Source organism: Schistocerca piceifrons, chromosome 7, assembly GCF_021461385.2.
Source record: "Schistocerca piceifrons isolate TAMUIC-IGC-003096 chromosome 7, iqSchPice1.1, whole genome shotgun sequence".
Taxonomy (NCBI): Eukaryota; Metazoa; Arthropoda; class Insecta; order Orthoptera; family Acrididae; genus Schistocerca; species Schistocerca piceifrons.
In genome coordinates, this window is record NC_060144.1 from 283384479 (window position 1) to 283407087 (window position 22609).

Consider the following 22609-nt stretch of genomic DNA (forward strand, 5'->3'; position numbering starts at 1 on the left):
CTGAACCAAGTGCATTAATATACAAGGAGACTACAATGAAAACTAAAAAAAAGTTTCAGTGATGTAAGTACTTTTTTTCTATTCTGTTCCGAGAACTTTTCGAACACCCTCGTAGCTTGTCATGTGGAGATGGCTCTAGTTTTTCTTGTCTAGGGGTCTGATTCTTGAAGCAGAAAATCTAACATCAGGTCCTCATGATTGATTTAAAATAAGTAAATTGGAAGATTGTTGTCACAGAATTTTTTACATAAATATATTTTCCACTGATGTTCTTACATTTTAGTATATCAAACAGTATTTTGATACTTCACTAAAGCCGAAATTACATTGTTCGCACCTATTATACAAAAATACATCGGATCACATCAGAGGAAAGCTTACGGCTCTCACACTCTGTGGAATATAACAATATTCTAAGGGGCTTACAATTTTTCTTAGCAAATGAATTCCAGCTAGTTTTCGTTAAATTTTAATTTCGATTATTATTTCATAAATGGATCCAGAAATAAACACAGTAAACAGTACAAGATTGCATAATTAATAATAGAAATGTTAAGTGTGCAAATAATTCGTAATTTCAAATGTTTCTAAAAAAAATAATTTTAACTGTGCATGCAGTACAGTACTTATCGATTACAACATCGAAACTAAAATATTTTGTAAAGTAATTGCTTCTCATAAATTTTAACTTGAAATGTAATGTACTGTGTAAAATTTTATAGAAGTTTTCAGAAAAGTGACTGAAATAATACTTACCTGTTCAAAATTCGAAAAATAATACTGGCATCGACAACTACTGTTGTGGAAAACTAATGATCGATTTGATTTGATTTGATTTTTTTATTGGTCCAGTTTTGTCGTTCAGCACAAATTGTACAATTGCTATTGGACAGGCTAAAGATAAGTTACAATAATACATAGTATTAGCAAAATAGTGTCATGGGGATCATATTGAATGTATTGGTCATATTTATCAAAACATTTCCGGTGCTGCTGTCTTTTGAAAAATCAATATTGAAATCCCCACAAAGCACTACCTTCATATTTTGTGCAATGATCCTGTTCAGCAGAACCTTTAGCCATGAAGACTGGCAGTTTTCCACTTGGTGCTTTATATATGTTAATAACTATGAAATTAAGCTCTGAAAGTTTAGTAATGGAAAGTTCAAAGTCTTTTTCGATTGAGTCAATATAACTTTTACTGACATCACACAACTTGATTTGCTCTTTCACAAAGATAGCAGAGCCACCATGTTTGAAAAACTCTCGACTAAAATGGCTTGCTAATCTGTATCCTGAGGTTGAGGTTTATTTTACTTCGTCATTTCGTGGCCAATGTTCGGTAATCCAAATTATGTCTACATTTAGTGCATACTATAGTAGTGCTTCCAACATGGAAACTTTATTTGTGAGTGACTGAAAGTTGTGGTGTAGTATAGCAAAATCTGGGTATTTAGTAACTTTAGTTGAAACGGTTTCTGATTCTTTATCTAATGGCATTTCTAATCCAGCACTTACCCTAAAAAATTTTCGGTATCTTTCTTATGTGTATCTTCTGTTTGCTGGTGGCAATCAGCAGGTGAGTTAACTTCTGGAGCTTGTATAAGTTTTGCTTCATCCACATCTGTCCTCTTCGGTTTAAACCATTTCGTAATTTTAGTTTGGCTGACGACTTGATTGTTTGTTTCTTGCCTAATCGGTTTAAACCACTTGGTCGATGGCACAGCTTGTAACTCGTATAAAGCACTTCTTAATCTCTGTTTGTTTCTCACTTATACTTTTTTCTACACTTTTCTTCGAAATGCGAGTACGTATTTTTTTCAGCTAGTAATTTCTTTCCTGGCGTTTTTAAATGAAGTTCGTGGACTGTATGGAACCTTCGCTCCAATCTATTTCTATCTAGAATATCGACATTCTTAAAGTTAGTGCATATTTCAGTGAAACACTCGTTTGCAACATTAATTTCACGGTTCACACACGACCAGGGTTGTAAATCATGACGATGTGGGATGTTCACAATGACTACATTTGTGTGGGTTAAATTATTTAATCATTTCCTCGTTTCTGTAATAATCTTGTATGTCTCGTTTCTATAGATGTCGTTTGATCCTCCTATTAACACAGCGAAATCGTCTTTATTCAAACTAGATATGTCAGTTGATGTTGTTAGGTCCGTTATTCAACTCAATGGAGCCCCTGGCTTTATGAAACCAGATGCCTTGAAACTACATGTTCTCATCAACATTGCACAAATTCCACGCCCGTGACTATCACCTAGCACACAGATTGTTTTGTTTCACACTTTTTGTAACCAGAGGATTTAAAGTTCTTCTTCTCTCATGACGTGTTGTTTTTTTGCCGCACGTATTCTAAATGTTCTTCAGTTTGCAGTTTCACTGGAGATACGTTTTTAACGTGGTTTCCTTTGTTTCATTGTAGTCTGTGGTAGTGTAGGTGTGCGCACTTATTTTCGGAGTTTTTAGAATATCTCCTGACGCAGTATTTTCACTTTTTGACCTACTTACAACGAACAACGGTTTGCCTACTTTGTTTTCTAACTTTTCAACCCTTTCCGACGTGTTCACTGAATCCACGGCAGATAGCACTTCAAGAGTTTTTTTGCACTAAATTTTCACTGTCTTTCAGATCTTTTACCTTCTGAGTACAACTTCCTTCAGTCATTATCTTCCATTTTCCCGAGACCGAGTCTTCTTTCTTCATTAGCGTCTCACGTTTTTCAAATTGTAGTTTTCTTATTTCCACCTTTTGAGCGTCGATTGTAAACTGTAGACTGGATATCCGTTCGTTCAGCTTAAGTATTTCATTCTTACAACATACACAGATTTTCCTTTTTACCACCGAAATTTACGTTTTTTCGTGGAGACACATAATACACTTTCAACTTGGCCGCCATCTTGTGCTTGACTCGTTGAGGGATGTCCCGTTACATGCCGACTATCGAACAATTTACGTAGTTTCCATCTACATTTACATCTACATGGATATTCTGCAAATCACACTTGAGTGCGGTGCGGAGGGTTCATCGAACCACCCTGGCAATAATTCTCTATTATTGCAATCTCGAGCAGGGCATGGCAAAAGCCAACATCTATTTCCTTCCATACGAGCTCTGATTTCCCTCATTTTATTATGGTGATGGTTGATTCCTATACAGAGAGGCGCCAAAAAAATATTTTCGCATTTTGAGGACAACGTTGGTGATTCAAATTTCGTGAGAAGATTATGTGCAGTGAAAAACGCCTTTGTTTTAATGATGTCCGCCCCAAATTCTGTTTCTCGATGTATTCCGTTAATCCCATCCGGTAAGGATCCCAGATCGCGCAGCACTGCTCTGATCGAAGACGGGCGAGCGTAGTGTAGGCAGTCTCTTTAGTACATCTGTTACATTTTATAAGTGTTCTGTCAATGAAACACAGTCTCTGCTTTGCCTTCCCCAAAACATTTTCTATGCGTGCTTTCCATTTTATGTTGTTAGTAATTGGAACTGAATTTACGGCCTTTAGATTTGATTGATTTATCGTGGAAACGAAGTTTAACGGATTCCTTTTTGCACTCATGTGAATGACCTGGCACTTTTCGTTATTTAGGGTCAATTGGCAACTTTCGCACCATACAGATAACTTTTCTAAATCGTTGTGCAATTTGTTTTGATCGTCTGATGGCTTTATTAGACGATAAACGACAGTCTCATTTGCAAACAATCTATGATGGCTGCTCAGATTGTCTCCTGAATCGTAAGGAACAGCAAAGGGCCCATAACACTATCAAGGGGAACGCCAGAAATCACTCCTGCTTTATTCGATGACGTTCTGTCAATTACTACGAACTGTGACCTCTGTCACAGGAAATCACGAATCCAGTCACAAAATTGAGACGATATTCAATAAGAATGCAATTTCACTACAAGCTTCTTGTGTGTTGCTGTGTCAAAAGCCTTCTCGAAATCTGGAAATACGGAATCAGAAGAGGTTAAAAATCAGCCAACCAGTTGCAAAACAAAGGTTCATTAGCCCTTGACCTAGGTTTCGAATTTCTAAAAAATATCTTCTTCAGAAGGAGTGGCCCCTAAAAATGTATTTAACCGATTACAAAAACCATTTCTACAAACTTAACAAAATATTAATAGTAGGACATCTTATTTGTTGCTCTTGTAACTTCTGTTGCTACATGTAGGTGATAGTAAGTGATGTAGGTTGAGATCCGGTATATTTCCATAATGACTGGACTCCTAAACTGTCTGTTCTAGGTAGTTTCCAGAACAGGCAATTAAGGAATGTTTGGCAAGATGTCTCGACACATCCACCATTGTAATTTTTCCAGCTGATTCTACAGTGATTAATGTCTTCTTCAGATACCACAACGACTGGGAAACATGTGTACTAGTGAACTGAGGTTTTCTCTAAAGTCTTCTGTGTGTGAGATAAAACAATGTGTTTATCAAGAAAATCCATTCAACCATGCCATAAAAGCCTGAGAAAATATGTACAAAATCTGACAAACACATAAAAAATTGTGACAGGGTAAGTTGCATGCTGGAGTGGGACTCAAAATGACAATTCCTGTCTTGCATGGCCAGTGTGCTACCTGAGGTAATTTTACCTGAGAAGGTAGAAAGCTGAGCAAACTTTTTATTTTGCCAAACTGTAACTCTGTTCTGTCTTTGTGCCAATAAAAACAAGAGCCAGTGTTTTTCATTTTTTCATCTCATAAACAGAGGGCATTTCTCAGTCACTTGACTCATTTAAATTCTCACTAAACTGACGAACACTTAAAACTGTAACTGTAACTAAAGGACATTGGACAGATACTATAAACGCATAAGATGATGGCATGAATCAGATGTGACTAGACAATTAATAGGATGAACATTTATTTTTTAATTAAAACTGCGCTGAACAACAATTTCAGTCTGGACATTCATCCTGTTTTTTCCTTCCTCTTGATTTCTTTTGGCACATCCCATGGGCTGATTCAAAGCACTGATGTGAACTTAGCTCCTCTGTGATTCTCCAAAACACCACAATGTAAAATAGTAAAATATTTCATGCCCAACCATAATTTTTCATATTCTCTAACTATAATCCTTTGTTAATAACAAGAAATTAGGAACCATACAGTTGTTATTATCAAAATAAATAAATTTACATCAAACAATAATTATTCACCATACAGTGGCTGCATTGAAGGGTATAATTGAATGTAAACAAGAACACTGTAACACAGTAACTCAACTTATAAACACACACACACACACGCACACACACGCATACGCACGCACGCGCACACACACACACACACACACAGACACAGACACACACACACACACACACACACACACACACACACACACACACACACACTAGTATGAAGAATTGTGTTAAGTAGAGCAGCTCTCATGAAGAACAAAGACAGGCAGGAGTAGCGGGGTCTAGGAGAAAGACGGACAAAAAGGAAATGGGACAGGAATATTGAATCAAATAGAACTGACCATGATGCAAGGAGACACACAGAGATTGAGACAAGGGGACTCTTTCCCTCTCACTTTACTTCAGTCCATAGTATTGTGGACATTCATCAACACTTGATCTTTCAGATGACATCCTCTCCGCTAATCTATCCTCACCACCACCCAAGCTCCAGCCTGTATTTTGCCTTTCACAACTCACTGCTATGCTTTCGGTAGGTATCAGATCTCTTTGGAACAGTATTCCTGCAGCATCTGTGATAGTCCATACCTCTTGTTGCCATTGTCCATCTCTCCTCTTTTTTACAGATGCATATTCATTCAGATACATATTTCCCAACCAACTGTAAACTGCATGGAGGAGGGTACTTTGTTTAATTTCAGATACTTCCTGTACTGTTCGTTTCACATGTAGAGCAAAAGAAACGTAACTGTCTGTATACCTCAGTAGCCAGACTATCTCTCTCGTGATGTTACCAAGTGAACAACATTATCTTTCCTCCAAAAAATCAGGGTTCAAGTTCCCTTAGTATTATATTATACTTTTCTACAGGCTATGCTATTATTTCGTAGAAGTGTGTTTGAATTTATTTGATAACTGCTGTCATGCCTACTTCACAAGGACTCCAAATTCTGCTCTGGTTCCCTAGAATTGGTGCCACTAGCAGCTTGAGTGTGGTTTCCTTTACAAATAAACCACATTATATTACTGTCTGGAAAGAATCAATGTGGGGGTAAGAACCACTCATCTATCAAAGGAGTGGGGGTGTAAAAGGAGTACAGCCCAAAACATGCGAATACCCATACATTAGTCATCCAGTATTCAACAATGAGAACTCTTAGTGACTTGCGACGAACTTTACACATAATTTCAAATCTTTATGAAACTTTTTCTCACTGACAGTCCCCACACAATGATGAAAAGAAGAAAGATTATCACTTCCAAAATGTTTGCTTTTCATGCAGTAAAACTGAAGCATGACTTTTAGTTTATTACTTCTTTACTACAACCTGTATTCACAACACATTTTGCAGACGGTATTTATATATACCACTGGATGTACCATCAAAATTATATCATTGTACGATTCACAGTACAGGAGATGATATGTCATCAACAATGAGATGCATGAAAAACTGCTGCATTATGCATGACATTTAAATTCATTACTTTGTTGCTGCTAACTCTATTCACAACACTTTATGCAGCCGATATCCACATATGCCGCTGAATATGCCAACAGAAATATATCATTGCACAACACAGTTCAGGAGGTATGATATCAAATACCGAAATGGGTGAAAAACTTGTGAAAGAACTGCCAGAAAATATTAATATCTTTGCTCTTTTGTATTTCGTTTTACTTACTTTGGTTGTTGACTAGTTGGTGTGAGACATTCGTCATGACTGTTACCGTGATTGTTGAAAACTATTTCTTTCTGTTTTGATTTATCGTGTGCCAATAAAATATTACGTAGTGAAAGTAAATGGTGTTTTCTGGGTTATAAGTATAACACACGCCATACTGGTGACCTCCGACGCGCAACATACGTCCGATTCGACAATGTGGCCGTTTACTTCGACATCTCCACATCGCTCACCTTCCGCTCCTTTCGGACTACAAGATGATACTAATGGTGCCTCTACACTGCCTTTCCACGGTTTCCTACGCACAACGCCACCAACAACTGGGATAAAATTGGAAGATAAGTACAACGCCGTGGAGTTTTCTCCGTCATAAACAATGCCGTTGTGGACTCGTTCAACATCGTCAGTGATGTCACCTGCTACGAAATCTTTTTCTACGTTCGTCTATAACAAACCAATCATGAGTGCTGTGCTTAAATTTGTGACTCACAGTGCGTCGTATTTACAACCTCCTGTGACATGTAGTGTGCAACAGTGCCCCAACACTATGAATCTCACAGACTTTTCGAGCCCACAGATCACTTGGAGCTCCCCATATATTGCTGATAAATCGGTTTTGGACACATTCTCACTACAAGAACAGATGGGTACAAATTTCTGTGACAACAATTACTGGTTGGACAGTCGTCCCGCCCCGATTGTTTCCGCAGCCCCGGCTGCGCCTCCCGCGCCAGCCGTGTTTAAACCAGCCGCCGCGAGTGACAGCTTCGTAAACACTCCGCCACTCCCGTCGGCTGTGCTATCAAATCTGTTACATCCACAACACAAGAGTGAGAAAATTTCTAAATTTCAAGGTTCACGATGGACAATCCGCATACGTGGTTATTTTGGCAGAGACTATATTCACCGCCCTAAACATTGATTCAGACAGTGCTAAATTTATTGCGCTTATTAATGCCCTAGAGGACCACGCTGAGTGGGTACAGGACTTAGTGCTGTCGGCGGCCCCCGCAAATCGTTACGCACTGGCAAAACAACAGATCTGCGAACGTCTAGCTAAGACTACGCAAGAGTCTGTTTTATGCTTACTGCGAGATGTACATCTCAAAGACTCGACTCCTTCACAACTGTGGCGACGTATCAGAGCAGTCTTCGATAGCAAAACTATGCCAGATGAAGCTTTACTTTCTTTCTGGGTTGCAAAGCTGCCGCAAGCTATCCAACTGCAGGAACCTCTACAAGCGAAATTATTGCTGGCCGACGCCGCATATAAGATAATCAACAGAAGAAAGTTATATACGTGTGTCCCCCTCGGTATTACGCCTCCCCCGCGTGGCAGAGGCCGATCTTTCCAAAACAACAGACAGAGTACACAGGCTGAGCACCAGATTCCACACCGTCCTTCACCATCCCATACCACAGCTTCAAGTGACGTCCTTCACCCGGTAACAACACAGGATCAGCAAGTTTATCCTCTCTGCTGGTATCACTCCGTTTACGGCAATACAGCCAGGAATTGCCGCTCACCTTGTGCAATGCGCCCAAACACGCACGGCGGGCCGCTATAGGCGCACCGGTCCGCACTGTGACGTCGAATCGCCTAACAGATCACAGGCTAGTACTTCCGAATTATTCTCTCGGACGTTTGTATATCCAGGATATAGCTTCTCAGAAATGGTTTTTAGTGGACACTGGTGCCGATGTGAGTGTCATTCCAGGTTCAATGGTCACTTCTACAATCAAGCCTTCGCCTCACCAAATCAGAGCAGCCAACAATTCCTCATTAAAGGTTTATGGTGTAACGCAATTTCGCATTTATTTCGATGATACACATAATTATGAACGGACATTTTCGGTAGTAGAAATCGACGAGCCAGTATTAGGATTGGACTTCTTAACTGCTCATAACTTTTCTTTGGACTTAATTACACCTGCCCTCTGCTCAGTGGATTTTAAACAAAGATTTTCGGCGAGATTTTCCCCATCCACGCCGACAGAATGCAGCTCGAATACGTCCTGTCAAAAAGACAAAGAGACAGTTTCTATTCTATCTGAGGAGGTCAAAGCTGCCGTAGTGAACTTAGTTACTCAACGCCTTGAAATCGACCAACTGTCTGAAGACAATGCAAGGCTACGTCAACGTTGTGATGCCCTGACTGATGAATTGCGCGGGTTTAGAGAGGAGATCAAGATTCAAAGTAATAACACGCACGAAACTACACGGGACCTGCATACCGCACCGTTGTTTATACGCAGCCACAGCAGCGCCTGCCACGACCCGGACAGCGAAGACGGCAACCCGCCCAGCAACCCGCCACCCTTCGCTTCACCGTCCGCCTCTCATCCAAACACAGAGGCGATTGCTGTTACAGGCGACGCCGCGCATGCGCGCGCGACGATTCCTTCGTGCAGTGACACCATAGTCAATGAAACCCCGCCGGCTGTTGCACAGCGCAGCTCCGCGGACAACAGTGCAGCTTTCACTGAACTACCGTTCAATGATAACGTGTTTCAGGTTGGTTCTCTTTCATACTTACCGCGCACCGACGATAACGTCGCGCCTACCTGTGTCCCTCCACGTATTTCGGCCACACCTATTCACAAAATCAAGGCCATTACTACGGGCGTCTGTCACCGGCTTAACACAACTGAGGGACCGCCTGTCCGTTCTCGCCCCCGTCGCCTCAATGCAAAAAAACTTACCGCTGCCAAAGAATGTATTAATGAACTTTTACGCTTGGGTATAGTCCGTCCCTCGGACAGTGCATGGTCTTCCCCAATACATGTCGTTCCCAAAAAGGACAATTCCTTTCGACTCTGTGGAGACTACAGGCGTTTGAACGCCAGAAAAATACTTGATAACTACCCTGTCCCACACCTCCACGACTTTCCACAATCCATGTTTGGTGCCAACTTTTTCTCTGTGTTAGATTGCAAAAAGGCATACCATCAGATTCCGATGCACCCAGAAGATATCCCCAAAACCGCTATCATCACCCCATTTGGGCTATATAAATATTTGTTTATGCCTTATGGATTGAAGAATGCCGCTCATATCTGGCAAAGATTCATTGACACCATTCTACGTGGCCTTAGTTTTTACTATGCCTACCTAGACGACATTATTATTTTCTCCACAACTGCAGAGGAACACAAACAACACCTCCAACAGGTTTTTGATAGATTGGCACGACACGGAGTTGAGATTAATTATGACAAATCCAAACTGGAGAAGCCAGCGGTTATTTTCCTGGGACATTTGATCAATAATGAGGGCATTCGTCCCACCTCAGATAGAGTACAACAAATACTTGACCTTCCCCTCGACTGCACATTCCACATGCGGCATCTCTTCAAGCCCCTCTCACTGAGGCCTTAAAGGGAAAGAATACCACAGGCGTCAGACACATAGAATGGGATCAGACCATGCAGCGAGCCTTCGACTCGCTTAAGTACGCCTTAGTGAACGCTCTTACCCTGTCTCACCCTCACCCTGACGCCTGCCTGACAATAACCACAGACGCTAGCGATAATGCCATTAACGCAGTTTTGCAACAGACCCTACCAACAGGTACTACACCCCTGCGTTTCTTTTCAAAAAAGCTCACCGAAACGCAAAGAAAGTGGTCCGCATTTGATCGTGAACTTTACGCCATTTATGAGGCCGTAAAGTACTTTCGTACAGATATTGAAGCCCGACTTGTGACAGTTTACACAGATCACAAGCCCCTTGTCGAGGCTCTCCGCAAACCAGCATTAGATGTACTACCCAGAAGATTCCGCCATATGGATTTAGTATTACAATATGTTTCAGACTTCCAATATATCAGGGGTAATGACAATGTTGCAGCAAACTACCTGTCATGCCTGTCCTCCCTGAAGACAGCTATTGATCCTCACCGCTTACAAGAGCTCCAGCTATCCGACCCAGAGATACAGCACCTTCTCTCTGACTCTGATACTTCCTTACAAATTGCTCTACTTCCCTTCCCTAATGATGATTGCTCTTTGTATTGTGACATTAAAACAGGTCATCCTCGTCCTATAGTCCCTAAAGCTCTTAGGAAAGACGTTTTGGACACAATCCACAATCTCACTCACCCGAGCATTCGCGCGATTACGCGCCTAATGTAAAAAGAGATTGTAATCGGTGGGCGAGAGCATGCATACCTTGCCAGAGACCCACAATACACAAACATACTAAGGCCCCATTAGGCAAATTTACTGTGCCCTCAGGTAGATTCCGTCATGTCCACTTAGACATTGTCCGTCCGTTACCGATATCTAACAATTTCCGTTACTTACTGACCATGATAGATTGTACCACACGTTGGGCCGAGGCTATCCCCATCGCGGACATTACGGCCAACACTGTAGCTAACGCTTTTGTCCACCATTGGCTTTCTCGTTTTGGTTGCCCTACTTCTCTTACCACAGACCATGGGAGACAATTTGAATCTAATCTGTTTAATCGCCTCTGTCAACTGCGTGATATCAACAAATTCAGAACTACAGCCTATCACCCGCAATCTAACGGCCTAATAGAACGATGGCACCGTATCCTGAAGGTCGCTCTCATGTGTCGTTCTTCCTCTTGGACTGAAGCACTCCCCTGGGTCCTTTTAGGGTTGAGGACGGTTTTCAAAGAAGACCTTAAAGCGTCAGTTGCTGAGATGGTATACGGAGAAAACCTCGCACTTCCGGCGGATTTTCTTGATGATCCTCCTCTACTTCCCGAGGATCAACTTCCCGAGATGGTACGACAGGTTCGACAGCATATCACCAAGTTACATATTCCACAACCACGATCGCATGCTACCCCTCCGGTTTTCATTCACCCACACCTCAGTTCTTGTAACTATGTGATGCTTAGAGAAGACGCCGTGCGTCCACCCCTTGCTCCACCCTACACTGGCCCATACCGGGTCCTGTCACGCTCTGAAAATACTTATACGATCCTCTTTAAGAACAAACCATCTGTCGTGTCCATTGAGCGATTGAAACCAGCATGGATCCTTAACGACACCGACATACACGATAATGAATTTGTTTTGCAAGAAACTTCAGAGGCCTGTCCTAACCCTTCTCCACAAGCTAATCAAACACTCTCTGCAAGTCAAGGCCCCCCCTCTTCTGTACTTTACGCCTCCGAGTGCCAACAGTAATGAACTAGTGTTTCAAGTGAACTTGAGTGACTATGATGTGGACTCTATAAAAATACAACTTGTGGACACTTTTCTTTTTTTATTTGAAATTCAAAACAATTCTGTGCCATTTGACCAGAAAGACATTAAGCTATTACAGTGCTTCAATGTGGCTCCTGGTACTTCACAAAATGACATTTCAGCCTTTATAGACTCCAATAATGTTTTATTTGTAAGAGTAACCCCCCCTTCTCCTTCATCCTCCCCGAATCCTCCTACCCCTATTGTCATCACCCGTGCTGGCCGCACCGTACAGCCACCTCTCAGACTTCAAGTTACGTCATGCCTTAAATGTTTACTTTCCCTTTATCACTTACTCCTCATCACTCCTCCTATGCGCTCCGCGCTCCTCGGGGGGGGGGGGGGGGGGGGGGGGGACTCTGTGGCAGAACTGCCAGAAAATATTAATATCTTTGCTATTGTGTACTTCGTTTTACTTACTTTGGTTGTTGACTAGTGGGTGTGAGACATTCGTCATGACTGTTACCGTGATTGTCGAAAGCTATTTCTTTGTGTTTTGATTTATCGTGTGCCAATAAAATATTATGTAGTGAAAGTAAATGGTGTTTTCTGTGTTATAAGTATAACACTCACCATAAAGTGATTTAAGTTGCTTCACTACTCCGAAGATATTTACTTCTACGTTACCCATTTTGGCAGCTGTTCTCGATTCGAATTCTGGAATATTTACTTCGTCTTCTTTTGTGCAGGCATTTCGGAGGGTTGTGTTTAGTAACTCTGCTTTGGCAGCACTGTCTTCGATAGTATCTCCATTGCTATCGCACAGAGAAGGCTTTGATTGTTTCTTGCCGCTATACGATTGGCAAGAAACAATTGGATTTTCTGCAAGGTTTCGAGACAAAGTTTCGTTGTGGAAACTATTATAGGCATCTTGCATTGAAGTCTGCGCTAAATTTCGAGCTTCTGTAAAAGATCTCCAATCTTGGGGATTTTGCGTCTGTTTAAATTTGGCATGTTTGTTTCTTTGTTCCTGCAACAGTGTTCTAACCCGTTTTGTGTACCAAGGGGGATCAGATCCGTAGTGTGTTAATTTATTTGGTATAAATCTCTCAATTGCTGCCGATACTATTTCTTTGAATTTAAGATGCATCTGATCTACACTTATATCATTAATTTGGAATGAGTGGAGATTGTCTCTTAGGAAGGTGTCAAGTGAATTTTTATCTGCTTTATTGAATAGGTATATTTTTCGCTTATTTCTCGAGGATTTGGGGACCACAATATTCAATCTCGCAACTACAACCCTGTGTTCACTAATCCCTGAATCGGTTTTGCTAAGAGGTCAAGTGTGTTTTCACAACCGTTTTCTATTCGCGTGGACTGATGAACTAACTGCTCGAAATAATTTTCAGAGAATGCGTTTAGCACAATTTCGGATGTTATTTTATGCGTACCTCCAGAATTGAACGTGTATATTCGCCAACATATCGAGGGTAAATTAAAGTCACTACCAACTATTATCGTATGAGTCGGGTACGTGTATGAAATCAAACTCGTTTTCTTTGAACCTTTCAGCAACTGTATCATCTGAATTGGGAGGTCGGCAAAAGGATCCAATTATTATTTTATTCCGGTTGCCAACAATGACCTCTGCCCATACAAACTCATAGGAAGTATCTACTCCAATTTCGCGACATCTTACAGCAACAAACACGCCACCACCAACCGTGCTTAGCCTGTCCTTTCGGAGCACTGTTAGGTTCTTCGCAAAAATTTCGGCTGGGCTTACATCCGGCTTTAGCCAGCTTTCAGTGCCTATAACGATTTGAGCATCAGTGCTTTCTATTAGCGCTTGGAGCTCTGGTACTTTCCCAATACAGCTATGACAATTTACATCTATTACACCAATGCTTCCTGTATCTACATTCTTCCTGTGTTCAGTCTGCACCCTTTGTGACTGAAGCCCTTCTTGTGTTTTCCTGAGACCCTCTAACCTAAAAAACCGCCCAGTCCACGACACACAGCCCCTGCTACTCGTGTAGTCGCCTCCTGCGTATAGTGGACACCTGACCTATTCAGCAAAACCCGAAACCAACCACCTTTTGATGCAAGTCAAGGCATCTGCAGCCTACACAGTCGCAGAACCGTCTGAGCCTCTGATTCAGACCCTCCACTCGGCTCTGTACCAGATGTCCTGTCGACTATGCTGCAAATAGTCAGCTCTGCTTTTATCTTGCAAGCAAGACTGGCAGCCTTTACCACTTCTGTTAGCTGCTCGAAACCGGAGAGAATCTCTTCTGACCCAAAGTGACACACATCATTGGTACCGACGTAAGCAACCATCTGCAGTTGGCTGCACCCTGTGCTCTTCATGACAGCCAGGAGGACCCTTTCCACATCTGGAATGACCTCACTCGGTCTGCAGACGGAGTGCACGTTGGTTTTCTTACCCTCCTTGTCAGCCAAGTCCCTAAGGGGCCCCATAACGAGCCTGACATAGGAGCTCCCAACTACCAATAATCCCACCCTCTGCAATTGCCCGGATCTTCCAGGCTGAGTGGTTTCCTCTGAAACAGGACAGGCGACAGCATCTGGCTCAGCGACAGTGTCAGCCACAGACAGCACCTGGAACCTGTTTGTCAGACAAACAGGGGAGGCCTTATGTGCGGCCGCCTGGGAAGTCTTTCGCCACCTGCTTCACCCCAGCACGACCTCCTACTCGACCACAGATGAAGGATCAGCCTCAGCGTGAGCGGTGACTGGGTTGGCCACCAGTGAGGACCGATCAGAGGACTCTGACGTGCGGGACGTCTGTGGGATCCCCATGGCCAGCCCACAACAGTGGTGCCCATCCACTGCAGCCTCAAGCTGTGTAACTGAAGCCATCACAGCCTGAAGCTGATAGCGAAGTGTCACCAACTCGGCTTGCAACCGCACACAACAGTCGCAGTCCCTGACCAAACTTTAGTTTGGAAAAACTTTAGTTTGGAAAAATAAACTATGCAGATAAACGGACTATTGGCATGTGCAGCGCAACTCTACTCTAGACCCTGATGGAAACGCACTAACTGTGTCTAGTAATACGCAGATATTCGAAAACCTAACTACCGAAGCACTCAGGTGAAACTAAATAATTTGTCCCTGATTAGGAGGAGGAGGAGATTTAGTGTTTAACGTCCCGTCGACAACGAGGTCATTAGAGATGGAGCGCAAGCTCGGGTTAGGGAAGGATGGGGAAGGAAATCGGCCGTGCCCTTTCAAAGGATCCATCCCGGCATTTGCCTGAAGCGATTTAGGGAAATCACGGAAAACCTAAATCAGGATGGCCGGAGACGGGATTGAACCGTCGTCCTCCCGAATGAGAGTCCAGTGTGCTAACCACTGCGCTACCTCGCTCGGTCCCTGATTAGGAACTTGTAGTATGTCACAAAATCGGTTTACTTTTCGACGCAAACGAAAACGCGACAACTGTGCCTATTAGATATTAAATTTACATGCAGAAACTCAAGAAACTGAACTATTAAAGCACACAGATGGTACAATAAAATTCGCTCCTGGTTAAGAACTCGTAAATGACACAAAAGCGGTTTGCTTATCTGTTGCTGTGTCTGTCTCGGTCGGCTACTGCTGCCTGACTCCGACCCTGATGATGGCAATGTGCCCAACTGCCAAAATATTGTGCAAATCGGACATAGATATCTGGTCATTTACCTGTGAACTATTTCATCATGAATTATGCCTGGAGAAACTGTTTTTACCCTGTTTAGGAATTTCTGGAAATGAAGCTCTAATGCTTCAAGTCAATACATTCTGTCTGTAAAACTGACATGTAACTACTAAGGATATGTATGTTGCAATACCAGATGACTTGTTATGTTTTCACTTTCAGTTACTGAAATTTGTTATCATGTAATGTTTGTTCAGTCTGCAAACAGCAATGGATGTTTACCATTGTTGTACCATGGCTGACTTATCTCGTATCAACTTTGCAGTTATGTACTTAAATGATGTGTGGGACAAATAAAGAATCAAGAAATCAATCCATCAGTTAAGGATATATACAGCTCATGAAGTTCTCCAAAATCAGCTCAGGCACATAAATGCAGAGCATGAGGTAGTGGAAAGAAACAACTTTAAAGTAATTCTTGAGTTTCTCCCGGCGTATTTGATAATCAAAATATCCACGGGTATGCTGCCGGTCTATAGTGTCCAACGGGCACAATATTTCGGCGATCAAACATGTCGCCATCATCAGGTGAACTGACGGACTGAGCTCCTGTGAACGTGCCGGCACGGAGATCCGTACGCTATGGCTGCTCAGAGGGAACTGGGTTTGGTCGCGGCGGCGGCCGATTTAAATACCCAGCTGGGCGCGGACGGCGGAGGGAGCGCGACGCGGGCGGAGGGTATTTAAATCGGCCGCCGCCGCGACCGAACCCAGTTCCCTCTGAGCAGCCATAGCGTACAGATCTCCGTGCCGGCACGTTCACAGGAGCTCAGTCCGTCAGTTCACCTGATGATGGCGACATGTTTGATCGCCGAAATATTGTGCCCGTTGGACACTATAGACCGGCAGGATACCCGTGGATATTTTGATTAACTTTAAAGTAATAAGATTAGGAGTAGTACTTCTGTCAAAGTAACTGATTTTTCCCCTTAATACAAGCTAGAAACAGTTCCCACTCAGAATTAGTTGTAATTATATACTACACAATTACTGTTTAGTGGCTGCTTATACCTGTTAAAGTATAACCTGAATTGTTTCAGATCTCTGGAGGCTTACCCATATCATATGAAGAATAGCATATGATGAGTGAACAGAAAAAGGAAAGAAAAAGGAATGGTGCACAGAAATAAATGATTTTCATGGGAAATCTATTGTTTATCTTTTCAACAACACTTCCTGTCACATCTGACATTAATACCTTGAACAATGTAACAGTGTTATTAATTTTCTTGTTTACAATAAAGACTACATTTGAATTTCCTCTCTGCTCTGTTGCATTGTAGTAAAATACATGGCCAGATGTTTATTATATTTGGTCTTTTCTTTTTCTCTGTACTATTTGTATGTCAACAAGAGCCTACACTTGTCCAGTAATGATAGGTGAATGACCGACATGTGGTAATAATAATAATAATGATAATAATAATATTTCGCTTCTCTCACCAATCTACAAACTTATTTTGGATTCTAGAGTTCTACCATTTTTTGTCCCTAAATAAATTACACAATATATTACTTTGAGTTAAGCCTTATTTAAAAACTGAGTGCTACAAGTAAAATAACATTGACATAAGAGCCTAACTGATGGCAATAGAAAATGAAATAACAAGAGGATTCATTCACACATTGTGTTCATCAACTGCAACTACTTTGCAATTTATCTAATAATAATAGTGGTAGTAGTACGAGCAGCAGTAGTAGTAGTTTATTCATCCAGCAACAATGTACATTGTATGGATTTCGTCAAACAACATAGTATAACAAAAATAAGATAAGGACGTACAGTTTCCTACTTAATAAAATGGTTCATTGTACCCATCACAATATTTTTGGGCAATACAATTTAGATTACTGCAATAATATAAAAGTATGAGAAGGATCTTTTACATAAAATACATTACAAGTAAATAATTGATTTAACGATTTTGTTCAGAAAAATTAACATTGAGGCTGTGGCAAGCATATGATTTATGGTACTATTAACAGATAGTAAATGAATGTAGTTACTTGCTATAAGGTTACTGCAGATATTCATTTCAGAATGGATGAAAGCAAAGTAGACAGTTCTGCTACCGTCTCTACTACACACAGTACTAATTATGCACAATGCAAAGCAAGCACAGCTTAACTTGTTAGTGAGGTAGAGAATGTGGGCTTTCCTGTCTAAATTTTCATCAATTTGCACACCTAAGAATTTGCACACCCTTTCAATTTGTTTATATTGAATTTTGTGGTTCACATCATGATTATACTTTGTTTTCCTGTAATGTATATAATTAGTTTTTGATTTATTTAAGGTTAGCCTGTTCAGTTCAAACCAGTTTTGTATGTATTACCAATAGTCTGGTTGCAGATATTGGCCATACCCTATTTACGTCTGTTACAACAATATTTGTGTCATCAGCAAACAAAGTTATGTGCATACCACTGATTGGGATCTTGACATCATTAATAAATCTAAAAAAATAAGAGGGGTCCTAGAATGCTGCCCTGAGGTACTCAAATTGGTACACTCTGCATGTACGATCTGTACACAATCCTTTGGTTTCTATTGTTTGCTGAGGTAATTTCTACTAACTGTTTTCTATTGTGGAGATATGACTGACACCATTTTAAAGCAACTCCTCGTATAGCTACAGCTTCTAGTTTGTCTAGCAAGATATCATGATCAACAGTATCAAATGCCTTCGATAAGCCCAAGTTTATTCCTACTGTACTATTATTTCTGTCAAGTCCCATTACAATGTTTTCTATGAATTGGGTAATTGCTGTTTCTGTAATCATACCTTTGCGAAAACCATGTTGGTTTACAGACAAGAGATTGAATTTTTCGAGTTAATTTGTAGTTATATTTTTCATGACAGTCTCTATTATTTTTGAAAATAAAGATTTCAAAGCTATAGATCTATATTTTTGCACTTTATATATATTACCCTTTTTATACAGTGGTTTTATTTTTGAAATTAACAATCCTTGTGGGAGCGCCCCTTCCATTAATGATACGTTTATGATAAGTGAGAGTGGTTCTGCTGTAACACTAGCACATTTATGACGGTATATTCTTTTAGTCTGTACTTAAATATTTGGGAATTTTCAATTTCTTACCTGATGTCCTATAGATATAGACATGCATAACAACCCTATAATTCATTCTGAACCCTAGAAAGGGATATGGGGCCTCTTTGGAAATTATTTCTATTGTGACTTTCTGAGTTCATCCCAAATTCACTCTTATTATCAATCATAAATACCAGTAGGGAGTATCGGTATTGTCGTGTAAGTGCAAGAATCCCTAGGTCGACAAAAAGGCCTACGCAAATTTTTGGTTATTAACTTTATGCAACATTCTTATTGCACGCTTCTATGGACGCTTTTTCTTACCTTGGCTACAATGCCTCACTTGGTTGCATCACAAAACAGAATTGTATGGAAATATGCTATCAATCCTGTCTATGGATGAAGACAGGGAAATCAAATCAAATTTTTATCACATAACATACCTCATAGACTCAAAGATCTGAATTTGTGACTCCAATTCTAACACTTCATATGATAAACGTAATCTAAGTTTATAACACATTTGTTGTTAGTTCTTCAGGCAGGTATTATTTTATGTGGTTGTGGTATAATACATGTGGTGTTATTATACTATTTGCCTTCTACACTACCTTGTACGTTAACTTTCCACATATTCTTCCACATGTCATTCAGTATTTGTTACATTTAGGTACATTCAGTGCAGAAATTTTTAATATTTCAACCAATCTACTGAGAGAAATAACAAATCAGATTGTAGCTCCATTAAAATATTCTATAAACTTGTGTCTTACAGAAGGTGTGTTTCCTGATGCCCTCAAATTATCCAAAGTGATTCCAGTCTTTAAGAAGGGAAGCAACTCTGAACCTGCAAACTACAGGTCAATTTCACCAATCGTAGTACTAGCCAAAGTCTTTAAAACCATGATGTGTAAACAAAATGTGAGTACATAGAACTGAACAGGATGTTAAGTACATCAGAGTTTGGTTACAGAAAAGAAAGATCACATACACAAGCTGTAGAACTCTTAGTTAGAGACATTTTATCAGTATTCAAGAACCATGCTCATACAAGGGTAACTTTTTGTGATCTGAGCAAGGTCTTTGATTGTGTTGACCACCATGTTTTGTTCTCCACACTAGAATACTATATAATTTGTTGTAAATGTCTAAAACTAATGAAATAAAACCTCAATAAAAGCTATCAGGTGGTGAGATCAGGAGGTCAGCTGTCAGACATAACTGAGGTTCAACATGGAGTGCCCCAGGGATCAAAATTAGTACCTCTTCTATTCCTGGTACAAATGACTTACTGTATAAGACAAATGTAAAGATATATATGTACGCAAATGTTACTACTTTTCTGTCCGTAAGCCATGTATTTGAAGATCTTGTCAAAAGAATGAATTTTGTGAAAGAAAGTGCAGCATCCTGATTGAAAGTAAATGGTTTACTTTTAAATGTAAATAAGAGGCAGAATATGTGGTTCAGTCAACCAAAGACTGCCAAAATAGAAAAATAAAATGTAAAATTTTTTGGCATTACATTTGACAACAAACTAACTGGAACACACATGCAGAAACCAGTAATAGTTAGATTATCAAGAATAATATAGTTGTTGAATAGACTGATGTCACGTGTCATCTTTGAATATGCAAGGACAGCATATTTTGCTTTTTTTAAATGTATTTTAAAATACGGATTAGTACTCTGGGGAAACAGCAAAGAAAAAATACATAAAATTCTTATAATTCAGAAGAAAGCAATTAAAGTAATGGCAAATACAGATAGCAGAACTCATAGCAAGCCTTTCTTCACCAAGTGTATCATTTAGCTGTAATTAACTTATATATTCTAGAAAGTGTTTATTACAAACTGATTGAGCTACCAAATTTAAGTGTAACAATTCAAGGACATGATTATAATACAAGAATGAATACTACTCTGCTCTTAACACAATACAGACTAGCAAAAACAAACAATAATCATACCTACATGGCAATATTAATATGAAACAAATTGTGTAAAAATGTCACAAGCATGCCAATCAAATAATTTAGAGAAAAGCTCCACAGATTCTTGTTAGCAAACCAGTTTTATTGTTTAGAAGATTTTTTAGAAATGTCAAATACAATAATGTAAATATACATTTTGTAATATTAATAAGTGAATGTACTGACAAGGTCTAATCCATGTACAAATGCTGAATGACTAATAAAGAATCTGAATCACTGCCCCCTCCAGGTTTTATTTGTAAATTCCATGCTCATATAATGTGGAGTTATTTAATATAATTTTAGTCTGTGGGTAAATAACATGTAACTTGCTCTGTGTCTAGTCTCATAGTGATGCCAGAAGGAGTTGCCCTCAAAAAGTCGTGGGTTTCTCTTTGTGAAAAACAGAATCTCATATATATGTTTGGAGTGGACATTAGATCTAGCTTTTCAAACAAATGTTTGTGTGTTGTTTCTTCTTAATTCTCACCATGGCTCAGATGATCTTCTTTTCTTAGTCTAAAAGCTTTCAATGGATTAGTTTTCTCAGATCTTTCTAGAAAATTAAACTACACCTACCTACTGAAACGAAATATGCGTAACATAGTTAGGTATTTTTTTTGTTTTTTTCCCCCACTTAAATCGGTAATACTATGTACGACATTCATGACGTAAAGTAAGGAAACAACAATAACTCACCTGTAGTACATTAGTGTGTCAAGTGCAGTAAAACATAGCAGAAAATAGTGCGCACATCAGCTTTTAAGCAATTAGTGTTGCCATCTTGCCATGGCCACAGGAGTGTGTGTGATTGTGTGTACTACTACTGGAATAAGAGCCAATGCTCGAAAGAGAGTGTGAATGTTGTTTTCTGTTGTGTGTTACTGTCCTCCACACACTGATCCACTATAGACGAGTTGTTGCCTTTCCTGCCGGCCGGTGTGGCCGTGCGGTTAAAGGCGCTTCAGTCTGGAACCGCGTGACCGCTACGGTCGCAGGTTCGAATCCTGCCTCGGGCATGGATGTGTGTGATGTCCTTAGGTTAGTTAGGTTTAATTAGTTCTAAGTTCTAGGCGACTGATGACCTCAGAAGTTAAGTCGCATGGTGCTCAGAGCCCATTTGTTGCCTTTCCCTTATTTTACATATTGTTCCATACAGGAATTTCCATTATTGTTTTAAGACACTAATATAATATATGAGACTGTTCAATCAACTCACTACGTTGTCCATATGATAACTCCAGAACACATTTTTATTTGTTAATACACCAAGGAATTTGACACATTTTTCTGTGTCCAATTTCTTGTCCATATAGTTGTAACATTACGAGTCAAGATAGCTGTAACGAAAATTGAATAGCGTAAAGTTATCATTAAAAACGCACGCCGCGCGATTTGTGACGATTTGGTTGGTCATAATTGTAGTAACATGCTTTTGAATACAATTAAAATATAACGGCGATACCTGTTGGAAATAATATGTAGTAAATTAATGAGTAAGGTAGCCGATCCTATAAGAAGAGGTGAAATTGGGCATATTAAGGTGTTTTGCTTTATGTCGACTAAGCCGATGATATGGCGTCTTTTTTTCCGTTTACTCTTAGAAAAAAAAAAAACAAGTAACGAAGTGCTAATTATGCGTGGTGAAAAATGTAGGGGCGAATTTTAAATAGCTACAGTGTATAATCAGACTAACAAATGGACATTCAGTTACGCGAAATAGCGGACAGCGAAGTGTGGTCATTAAATTGAGTACACCTACAGGGCAGTCAATTCCGGGATAAGTCTATTCGCATCTCACGAGGGACGCGGTATTGAGACTGGTTTTTTTTA